This window comes from Lepus europaeus, chromosome 2 (genome assembly GCF_033115175.1).
Source record: "Lepus europaeus isolate LE1 chromosome 2, mLepTim1.pri, whole genome shotgun sequence".
Classification (NCBI taxonomy): Eukaryota; Metazoa; Chordata; class Mammalia; order Lagomorpha; family Leporidae; genus Lepus; species Lepus europaeus.
In genome coordinates, this window is record NC_084828.1 from 125096011 (window position 1) to 125113976 (window position 17966).

Here is a 17966-nt window from a genome sequence, read left to right on the forward strand (position 1 = left end):
TATTGAAGCCCTAAGCCCCAGTGTGACAACAATTGCAGAAAGGGCCTATAAAGAGGTAATAAATGTGAAGTGAGGTCATAAGGGTGAAGACCTAATCGAATAAAACTAAAGACAGAGGGAGAGACATTAGAGCTCTCCCTCCTTGCTCACAGAAGAGGTCAGCCATCTGCAAACCAGGAGAGGCCTTCTCAGAAACTGAATTTGCTGGTACCTTGATCAGAGACTTCTAATCTCTAGAACTGTGAAAGAATAAATCTCTGTTACTTAAGCCACCTAGTCTGTCTGTTGAGTGTTGTTATGGTGTCACAAACAGACTAACACACCCTCAACCATGGCTTGGATTCCACTCAGTGCTGGAGGCTTCCCACCTCCTGATAAGGGTGTAATCATATCAGAAAAGTGCTATCCATAAAACCAACACTGATCACTTTGAAAGTGAAAGACAGTCTCAGCAACACACATACCTGACAAAGAAGCAATACCAAGAATGTATAGAAGGAACCGGTGCTGTGGCACAGTGGGTTAAGCCTCGGCCTGCAGTGCCGGCATCCCATAAGGGCGCCAGTTCAAGACCTGGATGCTCCACTTCTAATCCAGCTCTCTGCTCTGGCCTGGGAAAACAGTGGAAGATGGTCCACATCCTTGAGCCCCTGCACCTGTGTGAGAGACACGAAAGAAGCTCCTGGCTCCTGATCAGCCAGCTCTGGCAGTTGCAGCCAACTGGGGAGTGACCCAGCGGTTGGAAGACCTCTCTTTCTCTCTGCTTCTTCTCTCTCTGTGTAACTCTGACTTCCAAATAAATAAATAAATCTTTAAAAAAAAAAAGAATGCACAGAAAATTCCTACAAAGTAGTAAGATTCAAAAGAAAAATGTGCAAAAGATATGTCAAATCAAGGAAGAGGAAGCAAGAATGGGAAATATAGTCTTGGAAAGATATTCAGTCTTCTCAAGGGAAAAATAAAAACTGAAACGATAGGAAGATACCTTGCTAAAAGGCTGGCGCTGTGGTATAGGTTAAGCCTCTGCCTCCAGTGCCAGTATCCAATATGGGTGCCAATTCGTGTCCCAGCTGCTCCTCTTCTCATCCAGCTCTCTGCTAATGGCCTGGGAAAGCAGTAGAAGATGGCCCATGTGCTTGGGCCCCTGCACCCATGAGGGAGACCTGGAAGAAGCTCCTGGCTTCAGATTGGCCCAGTTCCGGCCATTGCAGCCATTTGGGGAGTCAACCAGCAGATGGAAGACATCTCTCTCTGTCTTTCCCTCTATATGTAACTCTACCTCTCAAGTAAAAATAAAATAAATCTTAAAAAAAAAAAAAAGATACCTGTTACACACACTAGATTAACTGACAGAAGCAAGTGATGCAAAGGAAATAGATGGATGGAAATCCCTATGCTCCTATACACTTCTATGGAACTGTAAATTAGTACAGAAGATAGAAGATGATTTGATATTATCTTGCATGTCAATTTTACCCCTTGGTGAACACCCAAGATAAACTCCTACACATGTATACCAGGAGACATGCACAATTATCTTTATATTGGCATTGTACATGACAGCAAAGACTAGAGACCAGCCAGAGGACCAATTACAAGAAAAATGTATAATTGTGGTTTATTCATGTAATGTAACACTGCACAGCATTGAAAATGGATCACAGATGCATGCAACATGAATAAATAATAGGAAAATAAAGTTAGCTGAAAAAACTACATTTTACATGACTATATACAGTACAAAAACTACTTTATATGGCACAAAGTAAAAAGAATATGATTTAATGATATACATGTATGTGATAAAACTATTTCTTAAAAGGGTAAGTAAGGTAAGCAGAGGGCTTTGAACGCTGCTTGGGATGCCCACAACCCTTATCAGAATACCTAGATTCGATTCCCTGATCTACTCCTAATTCCAGCTCCCTAAAAGTGTGTACCCTGGCTCAAGTAGTTAGGCCTTTACTACCCACTAGAACACTGGGATTGAGTTCCTAGCTCCCGGCTTCAGCCTGGCCCAGCCCTGGCTACAGTGGGCATTTGGGAAATGAGTCAGCAGATGAGAGATCTCTGTTCATGTGTGTGTAACTGTCTGTCTCTCTGCCTTTCAAAGAAAAAAAAAAAAGGAAGAGGATAATAGATCCAAAATTTAAGATAATGTCTACTTTTGGTGGGGAAGGCAGAGATACAGAATGGGAGAGGACACAGTTGGGTTAAGAGACACTCGCAAAATTCTAGCTACTACAGTGAGCTGGGGATTCATCAGGGTTTATCATGCCATGTATCCTACATGTGGTATATTTTTGTGCAAAATATGGATATTGTGTACAAAAACCAAGTATCACTTTTTTTTTTTTGACAGGCAGAGTTAGACAGTGAGAGAGAGAGAGAGACAGAGATAAAGGTCTTCCTTCCATTGGTTCACCCCCGCAATGGCCACTACGGCCAGCGCTGCGCCAATCCGAAGCCAGGAGCCAGGTGCTTCCTCCTGGTCTCCCATGCGGGTGCAGGGCCCAAATACTTAGGCCATCCTCCACTGCCTTCCTGGGCCACAGCAGAGAGCTGAACTGGAAGAGGAGCAAGCGAGGCAGAATCCAGCGCCCCAACCAGAACTAGAACCCGAGGTGCCGGCACCGCAGGCGGAGGATTAACCTAGTGAGCTGTGGCACCGGCCTCGTCTCATCATATGACTCTTAAAACATGTCGGGTGTTAACTGTAACCTGAATTTTGATTGCTGAGGATATGAAGATCTACTTATAAGGTAGGAAGTTCTGATTTTGTTTGAAAATTCTTCTCTAAATGGTCATATTTTGCATGGATACTGGGTGACTATTTTCTGTGCTGAGAGGATTTTAGCTTATCTACTTTATATTTGTAAACTACTGCAGCCCATCACATATGACGGCATCTTGCACAGGTAAGCATGGAAGCATGTATGTACAGCACATGTGTGTTACTAGTATCAGGACATGTTATTTGATTAATGATTCACTCTGCTTTTTGCTTTTTCCACTGGATGAGTAGTTCTTAAAAATGTGATTTTTCAGGCCACTGGGAAGTTTGGAGATCCTTTTAAGAATTTCCTAAGGCCAAAACTATTTACAAAATAACACCAAAACATGAGCATTTTCACTGAGCTGACATTGTACGGATGGTGCAAAAGCAATGGTAGTAAAACTGCTGGTGCCTTGGCACAAGTCAGGATAGCGGCCAGCTTTGCTGGCATCCATTGCTTTCTTCACCACTATGCTCTTTCATATGTGTGTGTGTGCACAGGGGGAGGGGAACATAGGAATGAGTTTCATTTGTGAATGCCCTTGATGAAGTAATAAAAATGATGACATCTGGTTGTATCTCCTCCCTTGCATACAGGTCTCTTTAACGCCCTATAGGATGAAATGGGAACTACACATAGAGCCCTTCTCTGCACAGCCAAGTTCCTCGTTGTCCTGAGGAAAAGCACTCATGCAACTGACTTGCAGGCTGAACTGCTTTTCTCATGATGCCCGACAATTTTTACTCGGAAGAATGACTGACAGAGAAGCTAAGTTATTCAGAATTGGGTACTTGGTAGACATTTTCTCAAAAATGAACAAAGTGAACTTATCATTTCAAGAGAAACAACTGACAGTGTTTGTTGCTAATAATAAAAGTCAACCTTTGAAGCTGAAATTAGAATTTTTGAAAACTTGTAACCACTACCATGAACCTGACAGTTTTCCAATATTCAAAGCCTCTTCTGATGAGAATGATGGGGATATTAACAAGGGCAATTTTTTTATATTGTAAAATAAAATATGCCATATTTGGCAGGCCAACATTTTCCAAATAACTAATTATGTGACAAAACCATGCATGGGCAAAAGGTCAATTCAAATTGCAAAATAGACCAATGAATTTTAAAGTAACAGAAGAAAAAGGTCATTGATATGGTTTTAGACACTACATTGCAACCAACTTTAAGAAACTACCATTCCAAGGTTGATGTGGTATAATCCACAACTATATACAAAGACTGTAGAGATAATCTTTTCTCCATATCTATATATTTTTAAAGATTTTTTTATTTGAAAGGCAGAGTTACAGAGAGGCAGAGGCAGAGAGAGAGAGAGAGAGAAGTCTGCTAATTCGCTCCTCAAATGGCCGCAACAGCCAGAGCTAAGCTGGTCCAAAGCCAGGAGCCTAGAGCTTCCTCTGGGTCTCCCACAGGGGTGCAGGGGCCTAAGGATTTGGGCCATCTTCTGCTGCTTTCCCTGGCCACAGCAGAGAGCTGGATCAGAAGTGGAACAGCTGGGACTCTAGCCTATATGGGATGCCAACACTGCGGGTGGCAGCTTTACATGTTACGCCATAGCATAGGCCCCTCATCTCTACATTTCTTAGGATGATTTTTCTTTATATGAATCAGCAAAACATCACAATAAACTGAATGTGGACAAAATGAGAATCTGTGTTCTATTACTCTAGAAATCAAACAGCTTTGTAAAACAATACCATTCTTCTTGTTAAATTTCTTTTTGTTTTGGAAAACACTTTTAATAAACGATTTGCTCATGTTAACATTTAATGGGTTTATTTTTAAGTGAATAGCTACATGTTTTTATAACTCTCAATTTCAATTTCTAATAAATATTGCTAGATATAACCCACATAAATAACATCTCTTTGGAGCCCTCAATAATGTTTACGTGTAAATTGGTTCTGAGACTAAAAATGTTTGAGAACTGCTGATATAAAACAGTTTCTAGTCAAGTGGTTTATTTGATGTATTGAACTTGTTTATTCCCTGTAAGCTTGCAGTTCTTCAGGTGGAAAACAAAACCTTAAAATAATCTATTAACAAATTCCTGAGATCCCAGGAAGCCTCATTAAAAAAATATGAATTCATTACAAAAAGAAACACTACTTCCTTCATTGTTTTTAGAGATTGATCAAAATATGAAGCAGAGGGGTCAGTGCTGTGGTGTAGTGGGCTAAGCCTCCGCCAGCGGCACCATATGGACACTGGTTCGAGTCCTACCTGCTTCTCTTGCAATTTGGCTCTCTGCTTCTGGCCTGGGAAAGAAGTGTTTGGGCCCCTGCACCCATGTGGGAGACCCAGAGGAAGCTCCTGGCTCCTGGTTTTGGATTGGCTCAACTCTGGTCATTTCGGCCTTTTGGGGAGTGAACTATTGGATGGAAGACCTTTCTCTCTGTCTCTCCTTCTCTCTGGAACCCTACCTCTCAAACAAATAAATAAAAATATTTTAAAAAATGAAGCAGAATCAAAGTCTCTATGAACCATGTTGATTTTAAGCATCATGAGATGACTGAGGCATGGATGAGGCATTCAAATGTAGGTTGAATAAATTAATAAATCAGCTTTTGAAGGCATGAAATTTATCTTTTCAAACATTTGAAAAAGTTAAACTCTTGTTTTCCAAAAAGATCTCTAAGCCAAAAAAAAAAAAAAAATCATTCCCTGTGATCTGATATAGTTTTAAGAAAGAAGAAAAGTTCTTATAGGTGCTTGTACTCTCTCTGCTAAAGCGGCTCTGGTCTTGCTTTCAAAGAAGGATGTGTTGATGAGCTTATTTTCAATCTAAGCTTCATGAAGGACAAGGGCACACAAATGACTCTGCAGTGACCTGAGACATAGACCAGACTGATGGATGGCAAGAGGCATTTGCTCCTGTGTAGGGCAGGAAGTGAATGGGGATTGGGAGTAGGAGGTGTATGTTTAAGTCTTAATATTAGGATCGCCAGGGCAGACAGGTAAATCTGATATAGTGGAAAATGCTTCCAGGTCAGAGTCCCAAGATGGGAGTTCTCCATGCAACTGCAGCTTTAATCAGTTGTACAACCTTCCCATTTGCCCTATGGGATAAAAGTAATGAAAACTGTTTTCCCAGATCCTTACCAAATCTCTTCGTCTATGAATCTGAATAAACTAATGATAAGCCTCAAATAATCTTGAGTCCAGTAGCATTTCCTACTCCAATACAGGTCAGTTATTAAGTTATTAAGAACTATTGGCTTGTTGTATTACAGCGGTTAAGTTGCTGCTTGCCACACCAGCATCCACACCAAAGCACCAGTTTGAGTCTCAGCTGCTCTGCCTCTGATCCAGCTCCCTGCTGATGCACTTAGGAGAGCAGGTGACAGCCCAAGTGCTAGGTCCTCTGCTTATCATGTGGAGGACATAGATGGAGTTTCTTGCTCCTGCCATCAGCCTGCCTCAGTTGTTGTGGTTTTGGGGGGAGTGAACCCTGGGATTGGAAAATCTCTCTCAGTGTCTTCCTTCTCTTGTTGCTCTGCCTTTCATAGAACTAAGCAAATAAATCTTTAAAAAAAAATTAACTGGTTTTGTTTCTAAGCCTTTCCCTCCCAGTGACAATGACAGAGAGGTTCAATAGCTAAAGTCAGGTGGTAGAGAGACTGGGGCAGAGGGATAAGTGATTAGACCTGCAAAGCTGAGGGACAGAGATCAAAAGCATTTTAAACTTACAATTATTATCAAATTTCTATACTAAGTGAACGTCAACAGACTGCACCCGCCAATTTGACACCCAATCTTCCTTTTTTTTAGGAAGCCACATGGCCCCAGAAGACTGACAAATAACTGATTCATACAAAGAAAAACTGACTTCATGGGTTTTTCTCAACTATGGGGCTGCAAATGTATTTCAGATTGAAGCAGGCTGACCTTTGGAACTAAAGAAAGAAAAGGAACCAATTAACACAGGAACTCCTTTCTAGGACAAGAAGTTTTATGCTCCCTGGGGAGGGGCAGCAGGACAAGAGATTCAGGAAATGTCACCTTTATTGTGCAGAGGACTCTCAGGCAAGACTTAACACTATTTCTGAACTACCAGGTCAGTATGATGGATTTTATAAGCCCAGTTTCATTCTTGAAGCTAAAAACTGAACTAGGATTTTTTTTCCCCTCTGTGATTCAGGTTTTAACAATTGCAGCCTTGTTTTGTTCAGCTACATTATCTGTGGGTCTCTGTCCTCTGGCCAACTTCTTTTGAGGACTAATGCCAAGCTCTTATCTATCCATCATAGGAGTCATGACTGAGCTGCACTAGTCCAGCATCCTGTACCCTGGTACCAAGTGACCACTTTGGAACCTCCTAAGGAGAACAAATATCACTCACCACTCCTGAAAAGACCCAGAATCCTAGGAGCACGTGTACCTGATGACCACACTGTAGGTAATGCCTCCACAATTCCTTCTGCAGTAGCACACCAGAAAACAACTCCACACTCAGCCAGTCTGACTAGTTGGACTGTCAGTCCCAGGAAGAGGAAAGGAAGGGAGCTACAAAGCTCCCAGCTGGGACTGTGGTACAGTAGGTTAATCTTCGCCTGAAGTGCCAGCATCCATATGGGTGCCGGTTCTCAGTCCCGGCTGCTTCTCTTCCGATCCAGTTCTCTGCTATGGCCTGGGAAAGCAGTGGAGGATGGCCCAAGTCCTTGGGCCCCTGCACCCACGTTGGAGGCTCAGAAGAAGCTCCTGTTTCCTGGCTTCAGATGCAGATGCTCAGCTACGGCCATTGAGGCCATTTGGGGAGTGAACCAGAGGATGGAAGTTCTGTCTCTCCCTCTCACTGTCTGTAACTCTGCCTCTTAAATAAATAAATAAAATCTTAAAAAAAATAAAGCTTCTACAAACCACATGCTGCCTGTCTTTTGGTGGCATGAGACTTCTCCCTCGTGTTCTAACTCAGTCTGCTTCCTCAGCTCCCCTGCTCCTCTCTGGGCATCTCTTCTACTCTCCCTGGACCACCTTGCCCTGCTTACTTGCGACATTGCCTTGTACAGGACCAGCACTGCAGCTCAGTGTGTGCAGGGTCACAGGAAACAAAGGGAGTCCAGAGACTCAGGAGAGGCTACAGCCGAGGGGGCAATGTGTACATATACCTGCTACTTACCAGATCACTATTATGTGCCAGCATTGTATCACATGCTGCACCTAAAGGGAAACATTATTGTAGATCTCACAACAACCCTAAGAAGTAGGTACTATTTTCATCACATTACAAGCAAGGAAGAAAGGTTCAGACAGATTACATAGCTCATAACCAGAGAAGCTGGACCAATCACCCCACAGAACGTGCGGCCTGGTATCTCACGTTACTTCCTGACCTGCTTGCCCTGCACAGACTGCCTCTGGCCTTCCTTAATCCATCCCCAGTAAGGCTGGATGACAGAGTCCAGTTTCCCTTTTAAGCACTGATATCTGGTGAAAACTAAGAGTTTGCTGACCCAAAGGCAAGCAATTAAAAACACATATAAAGCACAGAACCCAGGATTCATTATTTGTTGAGTATCTGTGATAGGCCGGGCACTGTAACAGGTGTTGATGGAACACAACCAAGTTTGCAACTGAGTATGACATCATACAAACCTCTGCAAAGAAAGGCAGAACGCAATGAATACCTTAAGGCAAATTATGTCTTCTACAGGAAAGAAAAGAAAAGCCTCAGTGCTGTGACTTACAGCAACTGACACAGGCTTGTAGAAATAGGTGATGTCAGAGCTGGATTTTAAACTATCAGCTGACTTCCTATCACTTCTGGTAGAATATGGGGGGTGGGTAGGGTCACAACAGCCTTGATGGAGCATACTCTGGGCACCTCCACACGTGGCTCCAGAAGGAGGCCTGAAGTTTGAGGGATTCACTGGCTGGTTAGAAGACAGAGCTTAAAAAATAAATAGTAACGTCACCAGTAGAGCAGTCTGGTCATCACTCCTTGGACAATAAATGTTATTAATGAGTTTTGAGCAGAGGAATGAGGAAAACAGAAGTTTCTGTGAGTGTGTGATGTGTGAGGGGAGGAAGCAGGGGAAGAGAAACCCCCCGGCTGCTATTACAGTCAGAAAAGGGACAACTGAGGGCCTGGTGGAAGTGGTGGAAGCAGGGGATGGAAAGGAGCAGACTGCACACATCTCGGAAGGAAGAGCTATTTGCGAACAAACCGCAGTGCGTGTTCGCCACAGCCACTAAGATACCTGCGTCCCCTATCAGAGTGCCTGAGAGCCACACTTAGCTGCACTCCTGACTACAGCTTCCAGCTAATGCAGACCTTGGACAGCAGTGGTGATGGCTTAATAATCAGGTTCCCGACACCCACATGGGAGATCTGGATAGAGTTCCAGGCTCCTGACCGTGGCCTGGCCACAGCTATTGCAGGCATCTGGAGAGTGAACCAGCAGATGGAAGATGTCTCTTCCTTGCGAATAAATAACTAATATCCAATTTTTTTGAAAAACAAACAAAACCAAAACCAAACTGGATACGTGTGTGGGAGGGAGATGTAGGCTGGAGATGGTGAGAGAGCCAGAGTAACCAGATATGATATGCCCTCCCGTCCAGGCTGCAAGTCTGTTTGTCTGGAATCCAGCTCAGGGCTGGCAAAGAAAAACAGTTCCACCAATGGTTACTGCCACAAATGACTTCACGGTAGATGGGATAATATAAGTTAGATACCCCCTTATTGAATAACATAAATGCAGAATGTTTAAATATTATTTATTGTAAATCTCTCTTGCTCTTCTACCACTAAAACACAAAATTAATGCAGCCTGTGACTGTCTCACAATAAGCAGGCCAGTCGGCAGCATACCAGGACTCAAGATAAACCTCAAAAACACCATTAATCTTTATGAGTAATGAACTAAATTCCCCTGCTGCAACCAATGCTAAAAAAAAAATTAAAAGGAAAATACTGAGTTGTCATTGCATAACCTTTTCTAAAACTGCCTTTGTGGTAGAGTCCTATTTATAAGGTTCTGAAAGAATTCACATGAATTTTTAAATGAAACCTGAACTGCCGCTTAACCAGTTTAAACATAATCACCAAGGAAACTGTTCAGGACACCTGAAATTGGGACCACCTGCTCCTCTCAAGTCCTGAGGTACCTGGCTTTCCAAGCAGGGAGGCCCAGAGTCACCCAGTCGCATGAAGAGAGAAGACTGGGGGCTGGCACTGTGATGCAGTGGGCAAAGCCACCATCTGCCACGCCAGCATCCCATGTGTCCCAGCTGCTGCATTTCTAATCCAGCTCTCTGCCGATGTGCCTAAGGAAGGCGGCAGAAGACGATGCAACTGCTTGGGCCCTTGTACCCATGTGGAAGACCCAGAGGAAGCTCCTGGTTCCTGGCTTTGGATCAGCCCAGCTCCAGCAGTTGCGGCCATTTGGAGGGTAGAAGATCTCAGCCAATGGAAGACCTCTCTCTCTCCCTAAATCTGCCTTTCACAGAGAGAGAGAGAGAGAGAGAGAGAGAGAGAGAGAGAGAGAGACTGAACAAATCCCCAATGACTGTGTGCTATTCTTAGCATTGCACTCAGGGCTTTAACTCAAAAGGCTGAAGCTACACGTTGGGAAAAACAGAAGTGGCTTTCTGTTTAGAGATTTCAAGTGTAATCTCAAGTGCAGTAAGGGTACAGGTTGGGTCCCGCCCAAATTCAGTTTTCTCACTTAGTGTCTGACGTTTGGCATTCTATTAGACATATATTCCTTTGAAGTAAGCCTTGTCTTCTTCTTGCAGGTCTTTTTGTAAAAAGAAGAAACTTTTTAGGGGCTGGCATTGTGGTGTAGCAGGTAAGGCGGCACCTGTGGTGCCAGCATCCTATATGTGCGCTGGTTCAAGTACCAGCGGCTCCACTTTCAATCCAGCTCTCTGTTAGTGGCCTGGGAAAACCAGCGGAGAATGGCCCAAGTGCTTGGGTCCCTGCGCCCACATGGGAGACCTGGAGGAAACTCCTGGCTTCGGCCCGGCCCCAGCATCAGCTGCTACGGCTGTCTGCAGAGTAAACCAGTGGATGGAAGATATCTCTGTCTCTCCCTCTCTCTCTGTAACTCTTTCAAGTAAGTAAATAAATCTTAAAAAAAAAAAAAAGGTAAAAAAGCAAAAACTCCTTTAAATAGATAATGAACTTGATCACTCACGCCTCACTGTAAACAAGCTCTTTCATCCAGTTTTCACACTTTTGTGAACCAGGCTATGTTCACAAAGAAGTGTAAATACTGCCTTCAAAAAGTTCAGCTGGTTGTAGGAAATAAAATATAAAAAAGCTGTCATTCAACAGGTCATGAGAGCTCGCAAGGTTTAGTCCATTTGACAGGCATGGGGACAAACTGAGCTGATTAGAGGAAATAAAATATGAAAAAGAACTGTCACTCAACTCAACAGGTCATGGGAGCTTGGAAAGGTTTAGTTCAGTTGACAGGCATGGGGATGGCCTGATGCTTCCCTCCTTAAATTTGACTTGATGTCCATAAAAAGGGATAGGAGAGGGCCCTAGTGCTGGCATGCCATGGGGAGCAGTGGAGGCGAGAGCAAGACATGAAAGATCAAGGGGCATGAAGGGCCCACGAGTAGATTAATGTAGACTTAGAGGGGCAAGGTTAGGTTGCGGGACAAAAACTAGGCTTTGGAGGATCTTAAACACCATATAAAGACTCCTTCTAAAACACATTTTCATTTGAACTAATCTCCACATAATAGGAATGCAAAAAGTTTAGTGCAATTGATTGGACTCACTGTAGTTTCTAACAGATCTTATCTACAGCCAGAGAAGAGGGCTGGTGATTCTTTCAGAGAGTGGCTGTGCTGACATATGGCAGAGCTTCCCTGGCTCTTCTTGCACACCCCATGTCATACCTCCAACTGGTCACAACTCAAACCCTTGGCTGAATCAAAGCACTAGTTTGAGTCTTGCCTGCTCTGCTTCCGATCCAGCTCCCTGCTAATGCACCTGGGAAGGCAGCTGAAGATGGTCCTAGTGCTTGGGCCCCATGTGGGAGACCCAGATGGAACTCCTGGCTTCAGCATGACCCAGTCTGAGCTGTTGCAGCCATATAGGGGGAATGAATCAGCAGATGAAGTCCTCTGTCTTTTCTCTCTCACTCTGCCTTTCAAATAAATAAAAATTTAAAAAGGATGCATGCATAATATCCACAAAGTTCAAAGAAAGTTACCCCACCCCACTGTCAAAATCTTGAAATCTGGCAGAGTAAAAATTTATGACTTGTCCCAAGCACAATGAGGTTATTCATCCCATATCACCCATTTCAAATGTAGCATCAATCTGTTTTAAATAACAGATCATGCTTACACTAGCATCCCTCATATAAAGCATATTCTCATGTACAGATTTTCTTCATAATGTCCATGAAAAGCAATTTCTCATAGTCTTTCACTATCATCATTCCTACATTTTATGCAAGCTAGTGTGATCAGGAGATTGGGGCCTTGCCCAAGTTTACACAGCTCCGTGGAGTCAGTCAGAAATAAGTCAGGTTTTTTGGGTAGCAGACCAATGTTCTCCACAGAAGTAGAAAATATTACAAAGGTTGCCAACATTAGTCCTAACAACTAACAACCCTACCCTGTGTCACTAAACACTAATAAAAATATCATGGTAGATAACTTTTTAAAAAATTCAATTATTTCTTTTGAAAGCCAGAGTCGCAGAAAGACAGGGAGAGAGAGATCTTCCATCCACTGGCTCACTCCCCAGATAGCTGCTATAGCCACTGCTGGGCCAAGCCACAGGTGAAGAACCTGGCCAGAAAGGGATGAAAAGCATAAAAAAACACATCACTCAAAACGTTTCCCATTCAATACTGAGTTCTTAAGTTTCTCTTTTAAGAGAAAATCTGATAGAAAATAAACTAGAGGATTGGCATAATCCTCGAATTACAAGAAAATAAAAACACCCTCCATGTTATCTTTTCTCATTTAGAATGTCTGGGTACTTGTTACTAACTTTGGAAAATCTCAACAATGTTAACAGTCAGTGAGGAAAAGTACTGTTCTAATTCCTGAAACTGAATAATAGGAATGAGGAATAGTGCTAACTGCAATATCCTACTTTTGTGTTTGAAAATTCTGTTAAGATTGTTAACACACGATAAGGATGCATGTTAATTCTTTGTACTTCTCCCAAAATAAACTCTATTATAATTTAATTCACTACATACTCACCACAAAAAAGCTGTTTTCCAAAAGATGGAATTCTCTGCACATCCAAGTAATCCATAACCATTTTTCTCATTTTACTATCAGTCCACTTATTGTAATCAGACAAAGGCATATTGACAAAAGGCTCTCAGGTTCTCCACCATTTTATGAAGTCAAACTAAGTGAAAAAATTTAAGATTTGAAAGGCAGAGTGACAGAGAGGAGACAGAGATAGACAGCTCTCTTGGTTCAATCCCCAAATGCCCAGGCTGATGTCAGTAGCAAAGAAACTCCATTCAGGGTTCCCATGTGGGTGGGATTTAGGCACTTTCTGAGCCATCACCTGCAGCTTCCCAGGAGCACCAACAGGAAGCTGGATCAGAACTGCAGTCATCCCAAGCAGCTGCTTACCCCGCTGCACCACAATGCCCACCCCTAAGTAAAAATCTTGTTAGTTGAAAAAATTTTGGAAGGTTGCATATTATCTACAAAAACTGCAATACAAGGGTACTTTAATAACCTCATGGAAGGGTGAGGGTCTTCAGACACCCACATCCCAAACAAGTCTCTGGGACCAAGTGCTTCCTTCCAGTTCAGCTTCCTGCTAATGTGCATCCTGGAAGGCAGCAGATGGTGGCCCAAGAACTTGATCCCTGCCATGTGGGAGACTGAGATTGAGTTCTTTTTCCCAGCTTCCTCCTGGCCCAGCACGGGCTGCTGTAGGTATTTGGGGAGTCAACCAGCAGACGGAAGATCTCATTTGCCTTTCAGATAAATACTTGAAAAAAAAGTTCACTGAGATATGAGTGTTTGCCACAATGGTTAAGATGCCACTCAGGCTGCCTGAATGCATGAGCTGGAGTCCCAGATCTGTTTCAGATTTCAGCTTCCTGCTAATACTTACCCTGAGAGGTAGAAGGTTATGGCTCACGTAGATGCTCCCTGCCATTGACACTGGAGACCTGCATTGAGTTGTAGGATCCCGATTGCAGTCTGGTCTAGCCATTGCTGTTGGAGGCATTTGTTCTCTTCATCTAATAATTTTTTTTAAACAGAAAGCTCATGGAAAATATTTAAGGTAGATTTCAAAATTCCATTTTTCCATGAGGTTTTTGAAGTATACTCATATATACATATAGCCTTCTAATACGGAAAACAAGCATTTACTGACTCGAAGTTGATACACCATTTGATGACGGCGAGGTTCAGTGGGATTCCTACCTGTATTTCTTAGTATCTCATAAAAATCATTAAAATTATCTCATTAAGCTCATTAATTCACTAGTAATCTGTGAAAGTACAATTTAGTTGTGACATATACAGCTTTTGATATATTTTTATATATTTTTTAATTATTTTTTTGACAGAGTTAGACAGTGAGAGAGAGGTCTTCCTTTTTCTGCTGCTTCACCCCCCAAGTGGCTGCTATGGCCAGCGCATTGCGCCGATCCGAAGCCAGGAGCCAGGTGCTTCCTCCTGGTTTCCCTTGTGGGTGCAGGGCCCAAGGACCTGGGCCACTCTCCATTGCACTCCCAGGCCACAGCAGAGAGCTGGACTGGAAGAGGAGCAACTGGGACAGAATCTGGCGCCCCGACCGGGACTAGAACCCGGGGTGCCGGCACCACGGGCGGAGGATTAGCCTATTGAGCCGCGGCGCAGGCCTTGATATATTTTTTAAACATTTATTTATTTGAAAGGCAGAATTAACAGAGAGGCAGAGAGGTCTTCCATTCTAGCCAGCACTTCAACCAGCACCCATATGGGATGCTGGCACTGCAGTGCTGGCCCCTTTTGATACGTTTTTAAAAAGTAAAATGAGTTTGTAGTTCAAGATAAAAACCTCAGCAGTACTGTTCTTTTGACCTGTTAAAACAGTGAAAACTTTCCAATATTGTTGAACCAATTATTTAGTTTTCTCAGATAATAAGAGACAAAACCAGATCACTGATCTGAAAAACCAGAGCAATCTGGCTGTTATTACTGAATTTAGTTTCTGAACATGTTTATTTTCATTCTCTATATCTGGTGACTCACTAACACATTTACTTCACTGGGTTTGATCAACTCTGATAGTTCTAAACAATTAAAGGACCCAACTTACATGTCAATTTAACCAAAGAAATTCTGATGATTTGAGAAACTGAGGATTTGATAAATGAATATGCTAGAAATCCTGTTTGTATGCATCTATACACACAAGGCTAATTGTGGAAGTGCATCTGCACACACATCCACATACACTTAGCTAACACTGAGCAAAATGCTGACAGCCTCCTATGAATGTAAGGAAAAATGATTAACATCCTTCGTCTTTGTGCATGCTTCTCTGACTTCTGATAAACAGGCTGAGTGACAAATTATGAAAGTTGGGGCCAGTGCTGCGGCATAGTGGGTAAGGCTGCTGCCTGCCATACCAGCATCCCATATGGACACCAGTTTGAGTCCTGGCTGCTTCACTTCTGACCCAGCTCATTGCTAATGTGCCTGAGAAGGCAGCAGAGGATGGTCCAGGTATTTGGGCCACTGCACCCATGTGGGAGACTTGGATGGAGACCCTGACTCCACCCTGGCTGTTGTGGCCATTTGGGAAGTGAACCAGTGAAATGAAGATCTTTCCCTCTTTATGTAACTGCCTTCCAGATAAATTAATCTAAAAATATTAAATATTATGAAAGTCCTCACATCTTCCTTTCTGTAATATACTAAGGACAAGAGAGATCAATCATTTCATATTTAGCAAAGCCATTTTATGCCAACATTATGACATAAACTGGACACTGAAGTAATTCATCAACAATTACGCAATTTCACACTATTCCAATTAATAAGGCTTTTCTTGATAAAAAATACATTCATAAGCTTTATATTCACTTTATTTAATGTCAAGGTTGTAACAATGGTAATATATTCAAGACAAAAAAATTTTAAATCCCTATTTTCCAAAAGCATACACGCCACTTGCTATTACTCAAAGTTTAGGCTTACTTGAAAACTTAGAGGACACTGGAGATACTGACATTAATATATCCAAGAGCCAAACTCTTTAAAGTCTCATTATTTTCTAACCAAGAGCCTTTAATAAGGTCAAAAAATATCACAGGGATAACCAATATACAAAGATCCTAGTGAGTAAATCAAGATGGTGCTGCTCAAGTGATTTTAATGCAAGAAATCAGGTTGCACACAGGTGATCTCCAGTTATTAAAAAAAAAAAAAAAATGAAGTGATGGGATAGGTGTATCAGGTAAACCTGCTGTCCGCAGTGCTGGCATTCCATATGGGCGCCAGCTCAAGTTTCTGTTGCTCCACTTCCAATACAACACTCTGCTATGGCCTGGGAAAGCAGCATAAGATGGCTCTTGGGCCCCTGCACTCCTGGCTCCTGGCTTCAGGATTGGCCCAGCTCCAACTGTTGTAGCCATTTGGGGAGTGAACCAGCAGATAGAACTCTCTCTGCCTTTCAAATAAATAAATCTTAAAAAAAAAAAAAAATCAAATGACATGACTCTAGATTTCTCAGGTTGGCATCATAATAGTTCAATTTCCATTTCACTATCCGGCTAGAAATCAGAATTGGGAGATGACTACAGCACAGGGGTAGACTTCTCTGAGGGAAGAGTGGAGAGAAGGTTGGAAGACACACCTGGGCAGTGCTTGCACAGATATCAGCAAGTGCATTAACTATTATCCACCATCCTAAACAGTACAAATAGTACAAACACCATGGTGGAGGTGGAATCAGATCCAGAATCTGGTACCGGGATCCAAATTCATTTAGCTATGAGACCTTCAGCAAGACACTCTCCACAGCCTGCATTTCTCACCTATAGGATTAAGATTTTAAGCCCTAACTAGATAGGCCAGATACATCCCTCCATAAGAGTTTAGTCAGGCTGAGGGATATGAAATTATGTTTAGATTCTACCTCCAATTTCTAATTTTAATTAATTGGCCATGGTATGAGAAGTATAGTTTTTAACTCCTCAGGTAGTAATAATAGGTATCCAGGTTGAGAAACACTGACAAAAAGATCATAGTTTAGAAGAAAGCCTGGGCCTCTTCAGATAACACTAGGGTTGGGAGTAGGCATCTTGACTCTTGGGTATTCTAGATCTTTTGGGTTGTCACTAAGTGGAGTGTTCAGGAATGTAAGAGCCAACATCATCACCATTACTGCTGTCAAAGCCCTATGGTGAAGAGTAGCCTGGTTCCCTCTATCACCTCGTGTGGTTAACTACCTCAGCGAGGACAAAAGGGCTATTTGCCAACAAAAATCAGTCCCTGATTACATTCAGAATTCTGATGGGAATTCTGAAGAGTGAGGAAGAATATGGATAGTTGAGTGGAAAGGTGGGAGGAAGATTTCCAACATTAACCAAGAGAATGTCAGAAGAATTTCTCAAAGTGTTACTTCCAGAAATTACTCCAAGGAGATGATTACTACTTTGGAAGCGCATTTATCCATCATGGTCATTTACACAAAAAACTTTTTTTAAGCGTTAACTTGAAAGGCCTTAGAGCATTCTCTTCAATGTAGAAGCAGAAAGCCTGGATTCTGGCTCCAGCTCTGCCTGCAGTTAGCTCTACATAACTAACGATGGCTATAGCCAAAGCATATTCTCTGTCACACTTCCAAAGAGACTGCCACCAGAGACACTTTGATGGGTATTTTTCCAAGTGTCTTCTGACCACAGAACACTCTCAAGTGGTCAAATCACAATGATCTAAACCACCACTTCAGAGAAAGAATTAACATTTGATTCTACAATGCATTTTAATATACCCTTGATGGGTATTTTTAAGATCTTGGGGAAAAAAACCTTATTTCTCCATTCTGCCTCCTGCTTTTTTTTAGATTTTTTTTTAAAGATTTATTTATTGGCTGGCAATGCGGCTCAATAGGCTAATCCTCCACCTGCGGTGCCAGCACCCTGGGTTCTAGTCCTGGTTGGGGCACCGGATTCTGTCCCGGTTGCTCCTCTTCTAGTCCAGCTCTGTTGTGGCCCAGGA